This window comes from Mustelus asterias, unplaced genomic scaffold (assembly GCF_964213995.1).
Source record: "Mustelus asterias unplaced genomic scaffold, sMusAst1.hap1.1 HAP1_SCAFFOLD_76, whole genome shotgun sequence".
Classification (NCBI taxonomy): domain Eukaryota; kingdom Metazoa; phylum Chordata; class Chondrichthyes; order Carcharhiniformes; family Triakidae; genus Mustelus; species Mustelus asterias.
Genome location: NW_027590135.1, coordinates 380,676 through 393,184, shown reverse-complemented (window position 1 = coordinate 393,184; position 12,509 = coordinate 380,676). Strand labels below are relative to the sequence as shown.

General features: G+C 44.9%; 2 non-coding genes and 1 pseudogene across 4 annotated transcripts; 1 reads left to right on the top strand and 2 right to left on the bottom strand.

The window, feature by feature from the left end:
* Positions 1 to 4,604: 4,604 nt before the first annotated feature.
* LOC144483589 (histone H2B pseudogene) lies at positions 4,605 to 11,983 on the bottom strand (annotated as a pseudogene). Of its 2 annotated transcripts, none has more exons than XR_013496016.1 (2): positions 11,300 to 11,983; positions 4,605 to 6,187 (listed from the first exon to the last, which is right to left on the bottom strand). The product of XR_013496016.1 is annotated as a histone H2B pseudogene, transcript variant X1 (transcript). The 2 variants fall into 2 exon arrangements; XR_013496017.1 differs by lacking the exon at positions 11,300 to 11,983 and adding an exon at positions 10,183 to 10,363.
* On the top strand, positions 6,479 to 6,550 carry trnam-cau (transfer RNA methionine (anticodon CAU)). The gene has a single exon. It is a non-coding gene; the product is annotated as a tRNA-Met (tRNA).
* On the bottom strand, positions 10,180 to 10,262 carry trnal-uaa (transfer RNA leucine (anticodon UAA)). The gene has a single exon. It is a non-coding gene; the product is annotated as a tRNA-Leu (tRNA).
* Positions 11,984 to 12,509: the final 526 nt, after the last annotated feature.

Genomic DNA, 12,509 nt, shown 5'->3' with positions numbered 1-12,509 from the left:
ACGACATCCACGGCCCTTCCTTCATCAACCGTTTTTGTCACTTCCTCAAAAAACTCCACCAAATTTGTAAGGCACGACCTCCCTCTTACAAAACCATGCTGTCTGTCACTAATGAGATTGTTCCGTTCTAAATGCACATACATCCTGTCTCTAAGAATCCTCTCCAACAACTTCCCTACCACGGACGTCAAGCTCACCGGCCTATAATTTCCTGGGTTATCCCTGCTACCCTCCTTAAACAACGGGACCACTTTCGCTATCCTCCAATCCTCAGGGACCTCACCCGTGTCCAAAGAAGCGACAAAGATTTCCATCAGAGGCCCAGCAATTTCCTCTCTCGTCTCCCTGAGCAGTCGAGGATAGATGCCATCAGGCCCTGGGGCTTTGTCAGTTTTAATGTTCCCTAAAAAACCTAACACTTCCTCTCTCGTAATGGAGATTTTCTCTAACGGGTCAACACCTCCCTCCGAGACATTCCCGGTTAACACGCCCCTCTCCTTCGTGAATACCGATGCAAAGTATTCATTTAGGATCTCCCCTATTCCCTTGGGTTCTAAGCATAATTCCCCTCCTTTGTCCCTGAGAGGTCCGATTTTCTCCCTGACAACTCTTTTGTTCCTAACGTATGAATAGAATGCCTTAGGATTCTCCTTAATCCTGCCTGCCAAGAACATCTCGTGCCCTCTTTTTGCCCTTCTAACTCCCCGTTTGAGATCTTTCCTACTCTCTCTGTATTCCTCCAGAGCTCCATCTGTTTTCAGTTGCCTCGACTTAACGTACGCCTCCCTTTTCATTTTAATCAGATCCTCAATTTCCCTGGTTATCCACGGCTCTCGAATCCTACCTTTCCTATCTTTCCTTTTTACAGGCACATGCCTATCTTGCAGCCTTATCAATAGTTCCTTAAAAGACTCCCACATGCCAGACGCGGACTTACCCTCGAACATCCTCTCCCAATCAACATCCACCAATTCCTGCCTAATCCGGCTATAGTCAGCCTTCCCCCAATTTAGCACCCTGCCCGTAGGACAGCACTCATCCTTGTCCATTACTATCCTAAAGTTAACAGAGTTGTGGTCACTATTTGCCACATGTTCCCCTACCGAAACTTTGACGACCTGACCGGGCTCATTTCCCAGAACTAGGTCCAGTATAGCCCCCTCTCTAGTCGGGCTATCTACATACTGTTCCAAAGAACCTTCGAGTACGCATTTTACAAATTCCTCCCCGTCCGGTCCCCCAGCTCTAAGCACTTTCCAGTCTGTGCCAGGGAAATTAAAGTCCCCCACTACAACAACCCTATGTTTTCTGCACCTATCCAGAATCTCCTGACATATCCTTTCCTCCACTTCCCGTGGGCTGTTGGGTGGTCTGTAGTACACCCCCAGCATAGTGACTGCACCCTTCCTGTTTCTGAGTTCCACCCACAGCGACTCAGTACATGACCCCTCTAAGTTGTCTACCCTCTGCACCGCGGTAATATGCTCCTTAACTAATATCGCTACTCCCCCACCTTTTTTAGCCCCTCCTCTGTCTCGCCTAAAACACTGATACCCCGGAATATTCAGCTGCCAGTCCTGTCCTTCTTTTAACCAAGTTTCCGTCACCGCAACCACATCCAAATTCCGCACAAGCATTAAGGCCCTAAGTTCGTCTGTTTTACCCGTTACACTCCTCGCATTGAAGCAGATGCACTCCAGACCTCCAGGCCCAGTCAGGTCCTCCTCCTCCAGAGTGCTCCTCTTCTTAGCTAGCCTTGCCCTGGCCCCCAGCTCGACCCCAGCCTCAGTATTTACTGACCTCCTGTTTTGTTCCCCACCCCCCTGCCACACTAGTTTAAATCCTGCCGAAACACTCGAGCAAAACTCCCAGCCAGGATATTTGCTCCCTTTCTGTACAGTTGCCATCCTGACTTGAAGATTTCCCAGTTATCTATGAATTTAAAACCCTCCCTCTTGCACCAGTCCTTTAGCCACGCTTTCAATGTAGAATCTCCCTGTTCCGAGCCTCACTTGCACTAGGCACCGGGAGCAGTCCAGAGATTGCTACACTGGAGGTCTTACTTTTTAGCCTAGCACCCAACTCCCTGAATTTCTCTCGTATGACCCCCCTGCTCTTCCTACCTACATCATTTCCCCCAATGTGTACAATCACATCCGTTTGACTACCTTCCTTTTTAAATATGCTTCCTACCCTCTCGGAGACATCCAGTACCCCGGCACCAGGGAGGCAGACTACCATCCTGGATTCTCGTTCAGTCCCACAGAAGCGCCTGTCCGTGTCTCTAACTATTGCGTCCCCCACAACTATCGCTCTCCTAAACCCCTTCTTTCCCTTCCGGACCCCTGAGCCTGTCCCCGTGGAGGCGATCTGGTCCTCGTGGCTTACCCCTGGAGGGTCATCCCCCTCCACAGAATCCAAAACAATATACCTATTGTGGAGGGGGACAACCACAGGGGATCCCTCCACAGACTGCTCACTCCCTTCCCTTCTCCCATCTGTTGCCCATCCCTTTCTCTTATGGGAGACTGCCACTGGGGTGCTTTCTGGCACATCACCCTTCTGACTATTACCCCTCCTAACCGTGACCCACGTGTCTTCCTTCCGAGACCCTGGTGTCACTACCTGACTATAACTTTTATCTATGACTCTCTCATTTTCCCTAACTAAACTGAGTTCATCGAGCCTCAGCTCCAGCTCCCTTACACGATCCTTCAGGAGATGCAGTTCCACACATCTGGCACAGATATGGACTTCCGGGAGGCAAGTTGTCTCCAGGAACTCCCACATCCCACACCGAATGCAGTATACTGGCCTCCCACTCATACCAGCCATGTCCTTTTTAGTTTTGGGGATAAAACAAAAAGGGGGTGTAACCGAAGAAAAACAAACAAACAACCTTCCTCGCCGAAGCCCTGTGAGCCAAAGCCCTTTTAGCTCTCACTCTGTCCCCTGCTCACTCCACTGCCCGCTAACGACGCTGCCCGCTCAAAGGTGCGGCCTACTTTTAAACCCTCCAAAATCTTCCCAGGCTGCTGCTGGGCCTATTTCCTGTTTAGAAAAAAAAACCTCCGATTTTTTTCACTAATTGAACTGAAAAATAATTAAATAAATTAATTACTCTACTGCAGCCCGAGCAGCACTCCCACAGTGAGACACCAACTGTCACACTCTACTGCAGCCCGAGCAGCACTCCCACAGTGAGACACCAACTGTCACACTCTACTGCAGCCCGAGCAGCACTCCCTCACTGAGACACCAACTGTCACTCTCCACTGCAGCCCGAGCAGCACTCCCTCACGCATCTTAGGACTCTAAGGGGCAATTTTTAACCTGGCCAATCAGCCTAGCCCGCACATCTTTGGATTGTGGGAGGAAACCGGAGCACCCGGAGGAAACTCACGCAGACACGAGGAGAATGTGCAAACTCCACACAGCATATGGGGTTATATTTAAACCCATCGGAATTCTGCCAGAGATTTCGTAGCGAATCCGCCCCATTGCCTCTTTATGCCCTAAAATTCGCCCTTTAAAACGGTTTTTCTCCAACTGCTCTTTGAAAAGATTTTGCATCAGATTCCCCAGTTTTTTAGACAGCATATTCAGGATTTACAGAAACTAGCTACCTATGTAAGTAAACATGTGTTTGCTCACAATATCTTTACTTTTTTAACAAATCATAATGAATCAATGTCCTCATGCAACAGGAACAGTTTATGCCAATTTACTCTATTAAAGCTGTCCATGATTTTGAACACCTCCATGAAAACTCCTGTTAACGTGCCTGCAGACATCAAAAACTATGAATGCTGGAAGTACAAACTTAATTTTGAAAATCTGGATGTACACAACAAGTATGCACCTGCGGGGGTAAATATTGGTCAGGTTTAAACTTTCAGATCAACATCCTTTCATCAGCACTGGTGAAAGTTACAAATGTGATCGAAGATTTTAAGAAAATGCTACAGAGAACGGCAGATGGCAAAAAAAAACAAAAGGGAGGTTTGTGATTGTGTGCAACACACACGCATAAAATGGCAAACAGTCTAAAGGAAATAGTAAGAGTACAAGTAAAGATAGTGAGCACTGTGTCGTCAAGAGGGGTGCATGAGTTCCATTGGAGCACTAGAGAAGACCAAGGACAGAATGATCAGTGTGAGCAAAGCACAGAATTAAAATGATAGGAATTATCACAAATAGTGTGCTTCTTGTGGACTGAATGGAAATGTTCCACAATCTGTACATCTGTCATCAGAATGTAGAGCAGAGTACATTGTGAGCAGCAAATACAGCACACTACATTTAAATGATTAGTCCAGTAGGATTCATTGAGGGGGTATCTGATGAGGAGAAAAGAGGTAAAAGGCCTGTTGTTGCACCTTGACAGGTGCCATGGAAAGTCAAAACGACAAATAGAAGCTGTTAGGAAAGCACTGCGGTATTCGGAGGGGAAGGAATGTTTGGTGAGAGCATCACACAAGCGAGAGGTGGTAAAAATGCTGAGAGCTAATCCATTGAAAAAGTTGGTAATTTAAAGGAGGAAGCATTATCATAATATAGAGAATATCGAGACGGGGTGAAGCAGAGGTGTGGGACAAGAGCAGACACAGATGAGTATGCTGTCAGCCACAGAGTGGGGAGATCAGTGGCTGAGGAAAAAGGAAGAAATATCAGAATTTCTCAAATGGAAAGCTCCATTATCAGTACGCATTGTTCAAGACCTTAATTATACGGCCAGGAGAAATATTGATGTATCTGAACGTTTTATGTTTCAATTTTGTAGAATACATTCAATGCTGACAATGTGGTTTGCTCTGGGTTGGATAGATTGAGTGTCTGCTTTGTGAAACACCTGTCTTCAGTCAGAATAAAGATTCAAATCCAAGCTTAAACTGAAGTCCCAGCTCTCAACAAAGGAAACTCAGAATGTATTACAGGTGAGTTGGCTAAAATAGATTGGGAAACTCGATGAAGGGGCACGAAGGTGGATAGGCAGTGTCTGATATTTAAGGAAGAAATGCTTGCATTGTAACAGTTGTACATTTCCTTCAGTCGCAAAAACATAACAGGAAAAATGACCCAATCATGGCTAATAAAATTAGGTATTATTAGATCTGATGATGATTTTTATAAAGTTGAAAGAAAAAGTTGAAACCCGAAGGATTGGGAACAGTTTTTATTTCAGGAAAGGAGGACAAAGAGATTGATTAGAGGGATAAAATGCTGTACGAGAGTGAACTTGCAAGTCGCTGACAATTGGACAATTAAGCTTATGTTAGTATGTGAAAAAATATAACAAAGATAAATTTAGGTGCTTTGCATTCGGATATGGGCAAATTTATAATGGAGAACAAGGAAATGGCAGCGCAATTACATAAGTGTTTTCATGCTGTCTTCATGGAGGAACACACAAATAACTTCCCAGCAATGCTCGGGAACCATGGTCTAGAAATTGGGGGGATTTAATATTACTAAAATATATAGTGCTGGAGAAATTAATGGGACTGAGGGCTGCAAAATCTCCAGAGCCCAATAATCTACATCACAGGGTTCCAAACGAAGTGGCAATGGGAAGAATGGATCCAACATTCTCTACATTCTTTAACAGTCTAAGCAGTTTGGAGAGTGGAAAATGTAACCCCTGAGCACAGTTTCACAGCAGAGATCACAGTTTGACAGCAGAGAGCACAGTTCCACAGCAGAGAGTATTTTTCCACCACAGGGAAATGAGTTCCACAGCGGAGATCACAGTTCCACAGCAGAGAGCACAGTTCCACAGCAGGGATCACAGTACCACAGCAGATATCACAGTTCCACAGCAGGGAGCGCAGTTCCACAGCAGGGAGCGCAGTTCCACAGCAGAGAACACAGTTCCACAGCAGAGAACACAGTTCCACAGCAGAGAGCACAGTTCCACAGCAGAGATCACAGTTCCACAGCAGAGATCACAGATCCAGAGCAGAGATCACAGATCCAGAGCAGAGATCACAGATCCACAACAGAGATCACAGATCCACAACAGAGATCACAGTTCCACAGCGGAGAGCACAGTTCCACAGCAGCGAGCACAGTTCCACAGCACTGAGAACTTTTCCACAACAGGGAAAAGAGTTCCACAGCAGAGATCACAGTTCCACAGCAGAGATCACAGTTCCACAGCAGAGATCGCAGTTCCACAGCAGAGGATCTATTTAGAAACAAGGAAGCAGAATTAAACAAGAAGAAGAAGGTTAGGAACAGGAGACATCTTGGGATTTACATTAATGACCACTCAGTCCATTCTCCTTTGCCTGTGTGTGATCTTGTGTATCCTGACTATCTGTCGCTTCGTCTGTGTGTCGTTCTGTGTTTTCCATTCTTGGTGACAGTGGAATTGTGGCGCCAGGGGGAGCAGCCGAGCGCATGCACTCCAATGATGAACACGGAAGTGAATACCTGTGACACATTCACAATAGCTCGCAGGCAATTTTAACTGTGTAGCAGAGTGGCGCAGCGGAAGCGTGCTGGGCCCATAACCCAGAGGTCGATGGATCGAAACCATTCTCTGCTATTACGTTTTGAGCAACAGCAAAAATAATTCCTCAGCGGCTCCTTCAAAATGATTTGACATTCCCGCCCAGGATGCTGTAATTTTCTTCCGCTTCTCGCTACTCGTTAACATTTGAATGAGCAACAGATCGCTGAAATGCCATTTACTCACACACGGACACAAGCTGTAAATGTAGCAAAGATACACAAGCCAAGGTTTGTCCTTTTCAGCCCGTTTCTCCCAAACAGCTGACACAGGCGTGATGATCCGAATGATCTTGAATTATTCACCATCACTCTATGATTGTCCGAATAGAAAAAAAGCTATTTTCTTCAATGAAAACAATCTAGTGAAGTTTAGACATATTAGCTGCAGTATTTCTGATCTACGGGGCACCCTGCAGTAAGCCACCATGCTTATATGGGCAGCAGCGTCCTCCCTGTGACATGTACTATTGAGAAGGACAAGAATATCAGCACAGCGGACACAGCATCACGTTAAAAACAGAGTTAATCCTTATTTGGACAGAAATCATTATTTTTTTCTTAATTACTGGTTTAAAACATGAAATTCAGTTCCCAAAATCACCATAAACTGAGAAAGTGAAGTTTCCTTTCTTCAGGCTTGCATTAGATACACATTGTATGAAATACTTTTTTCAGTCTCTCTAATTGTTCCCTTGATTCGCCTCTTCACAGCTGGACGGATTTTAACGTTTTCAGTTTACAACATATTTCACCCTTCTCGGCCTAACTTAAGGTCAAAACTGTGACCTGCGTGTGTCCTTTCTCCTCGCACTGAATGTCTGCCTCTAACATATTGTGGTCACTCAGTGTTTGATGTTTATTTACTGTCAGATTATTAATTAATCCTGCTCCTGCCTCATTACTGAAATTAGTGGAACCTTTTGTCTTGTGCTTCCCAAAGCAAGGTGGAGGGCAGGAGTGATTAAGTAATAAAATCATTGGTGCTGCAAGGCGAAAGGGAGTGGGAAAGGAACAAGTAACAGCAAACAGAGATGTGTCTGAAGGAGGTGTGAATTGAAGAATGACGAACAACTGCCAGCTGAAAGCAAAATCAAGAGAAAATATAGATGAAAACCAAAAATCAAAATAAAATGGAATCAATTATGACGGTTACTATCATATTAGAAATACGGGCAGGAGTCAGGCCATTCAGCCCCTCAGTCCTGCACCATCATTCAAGAAGGGGAGGCGATGGTCTCGTGGTATCATCGCTAGACTATTAATCTGGAAACTCAGCTAATGTTCTGGGGACCCAGGTTCGAAACCCTCCACAGCAGATGGTAGAATTTGATTTCAATCAAAAGTAATTTGAAAATAAGAATCTAGTGATGGCGATGGAACCATTGTTGGAAAAATCCATCTGGTTCACTAATGTGCTTTAGGGCAGGAAATCTGATGAAATTACCTTGTGTGGCCTACATGTGACTTCAGAGCGACAGCAATGTGGTTGACTCGATACGTGGATGGGTAATAAATGCTGGCCAGTGATGCACACATCCTATGAATGGACCAAGGAAAAAGATCATAACTAAAATAATTGTGGCTGCAATTCGACTTTTCGAACTTTTGCAGCAACCATTCACTCCCTTGTATAATCTGTCTAATTCAGCCTAGAACATATTCAATGATCCAGTCTCAACTGTTGTCTGGGGAAGGGAATTCCACTGACTAACGATCCTCTGAGATGAGATGAGAGTGACTGCCCTTGACATCAAAACAGGATTTGACCGAGTTCAGCATCAAGGATCCTCAGCAAAAGCAAAGTCGATGGGAATCATGGAAACCTCTCCACTGGTTGGAACTTTATCCAGCATAAAGTAAGATGGTTGTGGTGGTCAGTCATTTCATCCTCAGGAGACCATTTCCCGAGTTTGTCAAGTTACTGTCCCAGACCCTTCCACCATAAGGTCAGAATTGGAGATGCTCGTTGATGACTGTGCAATGTTTAGCACCATTCAGGACTCTTCAGTTACTGAAGCAGCCCATTCCCAAATGCAGCAAGAACTGGACAGTATCCAAGCTTGGGCTGAGAAGTGGCAAATAACAATCACACCACACATGTACCAGACAAAGACCATTTCCAGCAAGACAGAATCTAACCATTGTCCCTTGACATTAAATAAAATTATATCAATATCTTAGTGATTACCTTCAACTGGACTAGCGATGTAATACAAGGGCTACAAGGCAGGTCAGAGACACAGAATCCCATGGTGAGTCACAAAGATCCTGACTGCCAAACACTGTTCACCATCTACCAGGCACAAATCAGGAGTATGATGGATTAATCTCCACTTGCCTGGGTTAATGCAGCACCAGCAACACTCAAGAGGTTTGACACCATCCCGGACAAAGCATCCCTCATGATTGACATCCCATCTGTAAACACACATGCCCTTGACCACTGACACACAGTGGCAGCAGTACTTACTACCTCCAAGATGAGCTACTGGAACTCACATTTGGGGTTCATTCAGCATCTGAGTATATCTGCTGCTGTTTCTAAAGGGTGCAAATCATGTGTATTGGTCAGACTGTCATAATGTGTGTGAGTGTGGGATCATTCTGAATCTGTCACTGGTACTCAGTGTCTGGGATACTGCTATGTAAGTGTGATAATCAGATGTAACGTTCAGTCCCTGGTGCTGTCTGTGCAGCATGAGTCATTCATCTAACACTGAGCACATGTTTGAGAATTATCGTGTGTCTGTCAGACTCTATGACTCAGTGTGAGCATGGGATTCATCGTGTAATCTTCAATCTATTTATAAATTTGGATTCATTCCATATAAATTTCGAGCAAAGCAACAGGCCACTGATGTGGTAGGTTTGAAGCAAACAATGTGTGTGAATTTCGGCCCAACATTAAATCTGTGTCACACTGAACACAATTGTGAAAGATAATGTATCCTTCAATCTGATACTGGATTGCTATGCAAGCTTCACTCAGGTTGTTCACATTGATTTGATCTGTGACACTCAGTCTGATTCTGAGTAAGAATTTTGACATGAATGTAAAAGGAAACTCAGTCTGGAATTCGTATAGTATTGTCCATCTGGCTCAGTGTGAGTGGGGAGTTAGGATTAGTTAATAAGCTATAGTTCTTTCATAGTAATCAAATTGATATTGTAACTTTAAGTTTCATAATCTGGGTGAGTTTTCAACTGGAATCTGAATTTGTATCTCAGGTTATACGAGCTCAGAATATCTCAATCTGAGAATGTATTTGAGATGAGGCTTCGTATCGAATGTATTTGTGAGGATACAAACTATGGGCCACTTTTAAACCCCTGATGTGGGTGGTATTTAACTCGAATCTCAGTGTACATTGTTAAGGTACATTGTGTAACTTTTAACCGAAAACCATTTGTCAGTTTGATCAGATATTGAATTTGGAGCTGTGGCTGCTCTATTGTGGGATTGACACAGTGATGATCCAATATTAGGTGAGAATTTGGACTGGGATTTATGGATTCCCCTATCAATGGCACTGAGTTTGTTTTGATGTATTGGTATACAGTGAAAGGTATTGCTTCTTGTGTAAAACGGACGAAGCATACCGTTCATAGAGTAGAGGGGAGAAGGAAAGGAGAGGGTGCAGACTGTAGTGTTAAAAATTCATTTACCAGGAGTGGGGTTCGAACCCACGCAGACATATGTCCATTGGATCTTAAGTCCAACGCCTTAACCACTCGGCCATCCTGGTACGAGAATTGGCCATCAAATAGGCACAACATCTGTCTCTCCTGCAGTTTGGGTCTGTGGAATTGATCAGCTGTCTGTGTCTCTGAGCTGTCAGTGACAATGTACGGACTGTGTGTGAGAAGGAGTTGGCGACAATTTCCCTGCAACTTGTGTGGAGGAAATATCACGTTTGTTTTGGATCTGTCAAATATTTGTCTGTGGAAACAAAGTACATTCAATATCTCAAATCCAGATTCCGTCAGTTTAATCTCTATTAATAATCATTGTGAGCGGTTTGTGAGGCTGCAGCCAGACTCGAGCTCTGATTGGTCACTCACATTTCAATCACATTCTTAACCAATCGGAGAGCCAGGGAGAAGAAATGGGAGGTTTTGATTGGTTCACATTTTCAAACTGGAAAAACCCGCCAATTTCAGTGCAGGAAAAATACAAAATAACGGAACGCCTGAATGTTCAGGAAACTATTTCAATCTCACACTTTATAATCTGTTTATTGTATTTTCCCTCACACAATCCTGGCGCTATTTTAGGAACAGTTTGAATTTCTCAATCTCTTATCTGTAACCCGCGGTAATCAGACCCCGTTCAGCAATTTAAAACGGAGCAAATCTCAGCTCAGTGGAAAAGCAGAAACATAGAGATTACCAACCAACTCCTTCACACAGACTTCACAGGGACAGAGAGAAACGGCTGATTTCTGATCCTCTCCCCTGAAAGCGGCCGGGAATGTTACAATGGGAAGTGCGGAGAGAATCCCCGGCCCGATCTCGCCGGTGGAACAGGCAGCTTTGTGTCCGGAGAATAGGGAGCGCCGGGGGGAGGCAGATCTTAAAGCGCTGCAATGGACTCAGGTCCTGTGTGGCTGATTCCGTCTTCTGGGAAAGCTGCGGAATAAACAGATCAGCCCGAGAAGAACCTCTTCATTCCCGCCTTTACTCTGTTCCGGGAGCGGCTCCCAGATCACCCGAGAAAAAAATAACAATTTAATTCAGAGTCGTGAAAGTCTGAATATAGTTATAATTAAATTTAAATAATTACCTCCTGATACTCTTTCTCCCCATTGTCCGTGACGATCCCCAGACTGGGATTTAAAATCTGCTCTCATTTCAGTTTGATTGTCCCTTCAATGTGAAAGTGTGTGTGAGGGGCGGGTATGAAGTCCCATTCACAACATTCTGCACCGGGACAAATCTCTATCCTCCAGAAAGACATTTCTCATTCACTCAATAAGGGAAAAGATGGCGCAGCTTTTTCACAGAGATTGTGGGTGGCTCTTAAAAGAGCCGTTGTGTTTGGGATGTTTTTCAGTCCATGGGGAGTTTTACTTGGAGCTGGTGTACTTGGTCACCGCCTTTGTCCCTTCCGACACGGCGTGCTTGGCCAGTTCCCCGGGCAGCAGCAGGCGCACGGCGGTCTGGATCTCCCGGGAGCTGATGGTGCTGCGCTTGTTGTAATGGGCCAGGCGGGAAGCCTCACCCGCGATGCGCTCGAAAATATCGTTCACGAACGAGTTCATGATGCTCATGGCCTTGGAGGAGATGCCGGTGTCGGGGTGAACCTGCTTCATCACTTTGTAGATGTAGATGGAGTAACTCTCCTTCCTCGACTTTCGCCGCTTCTTGCCGCCCTTTGTTCCCGGTTTCTTAATCACTTTCTTCGCCCCCTTCTTGGGAGCTGGTTTCGATGTTGGTTTCTTCTCATCAGCCATCTTCAATTTCACACAGAAATAAAGCAAACCCCTTCCGAGCGCTGATTAAATAGACAGTCCCACAGAACTATGCTAATGAGGAATTGGGAAAGCAATGATTGTGATTGGACATTTTGAAAGTTATTACAGTCACTTATCCGGGATTCATTTGAGTGGATATGAAAACAGACCAATCAGATTGAGGAGTTTCCGCCAATCACAAGCCCCCTTACCACAATCAGGAATTACATTTCACAAAGAATGTCCAGCGCCCGTTTGTCAGTGTGGAAAGATCCACCGGGAAATGTCGCCTGGCTGTCGGTGTGAGGGACCCTCCTCCACAGAGGGACTGTGCGGGAGTGTGGGATTCCTTCCGGAACTGTGAATCTCTGGTAATGTGTGTGAGTGTGGGATTTACTCACTCTCTGATACAGTATGTGAATGTGGGATTTACTCACTCTCTGATACAGTGTGTGGGATTTACTCACTCTCTGATACAGTGTGTGAGTGTGGGATTTACTCACTCTCTGATACAGTGTGAGTGTGGGATTTACTCACTCT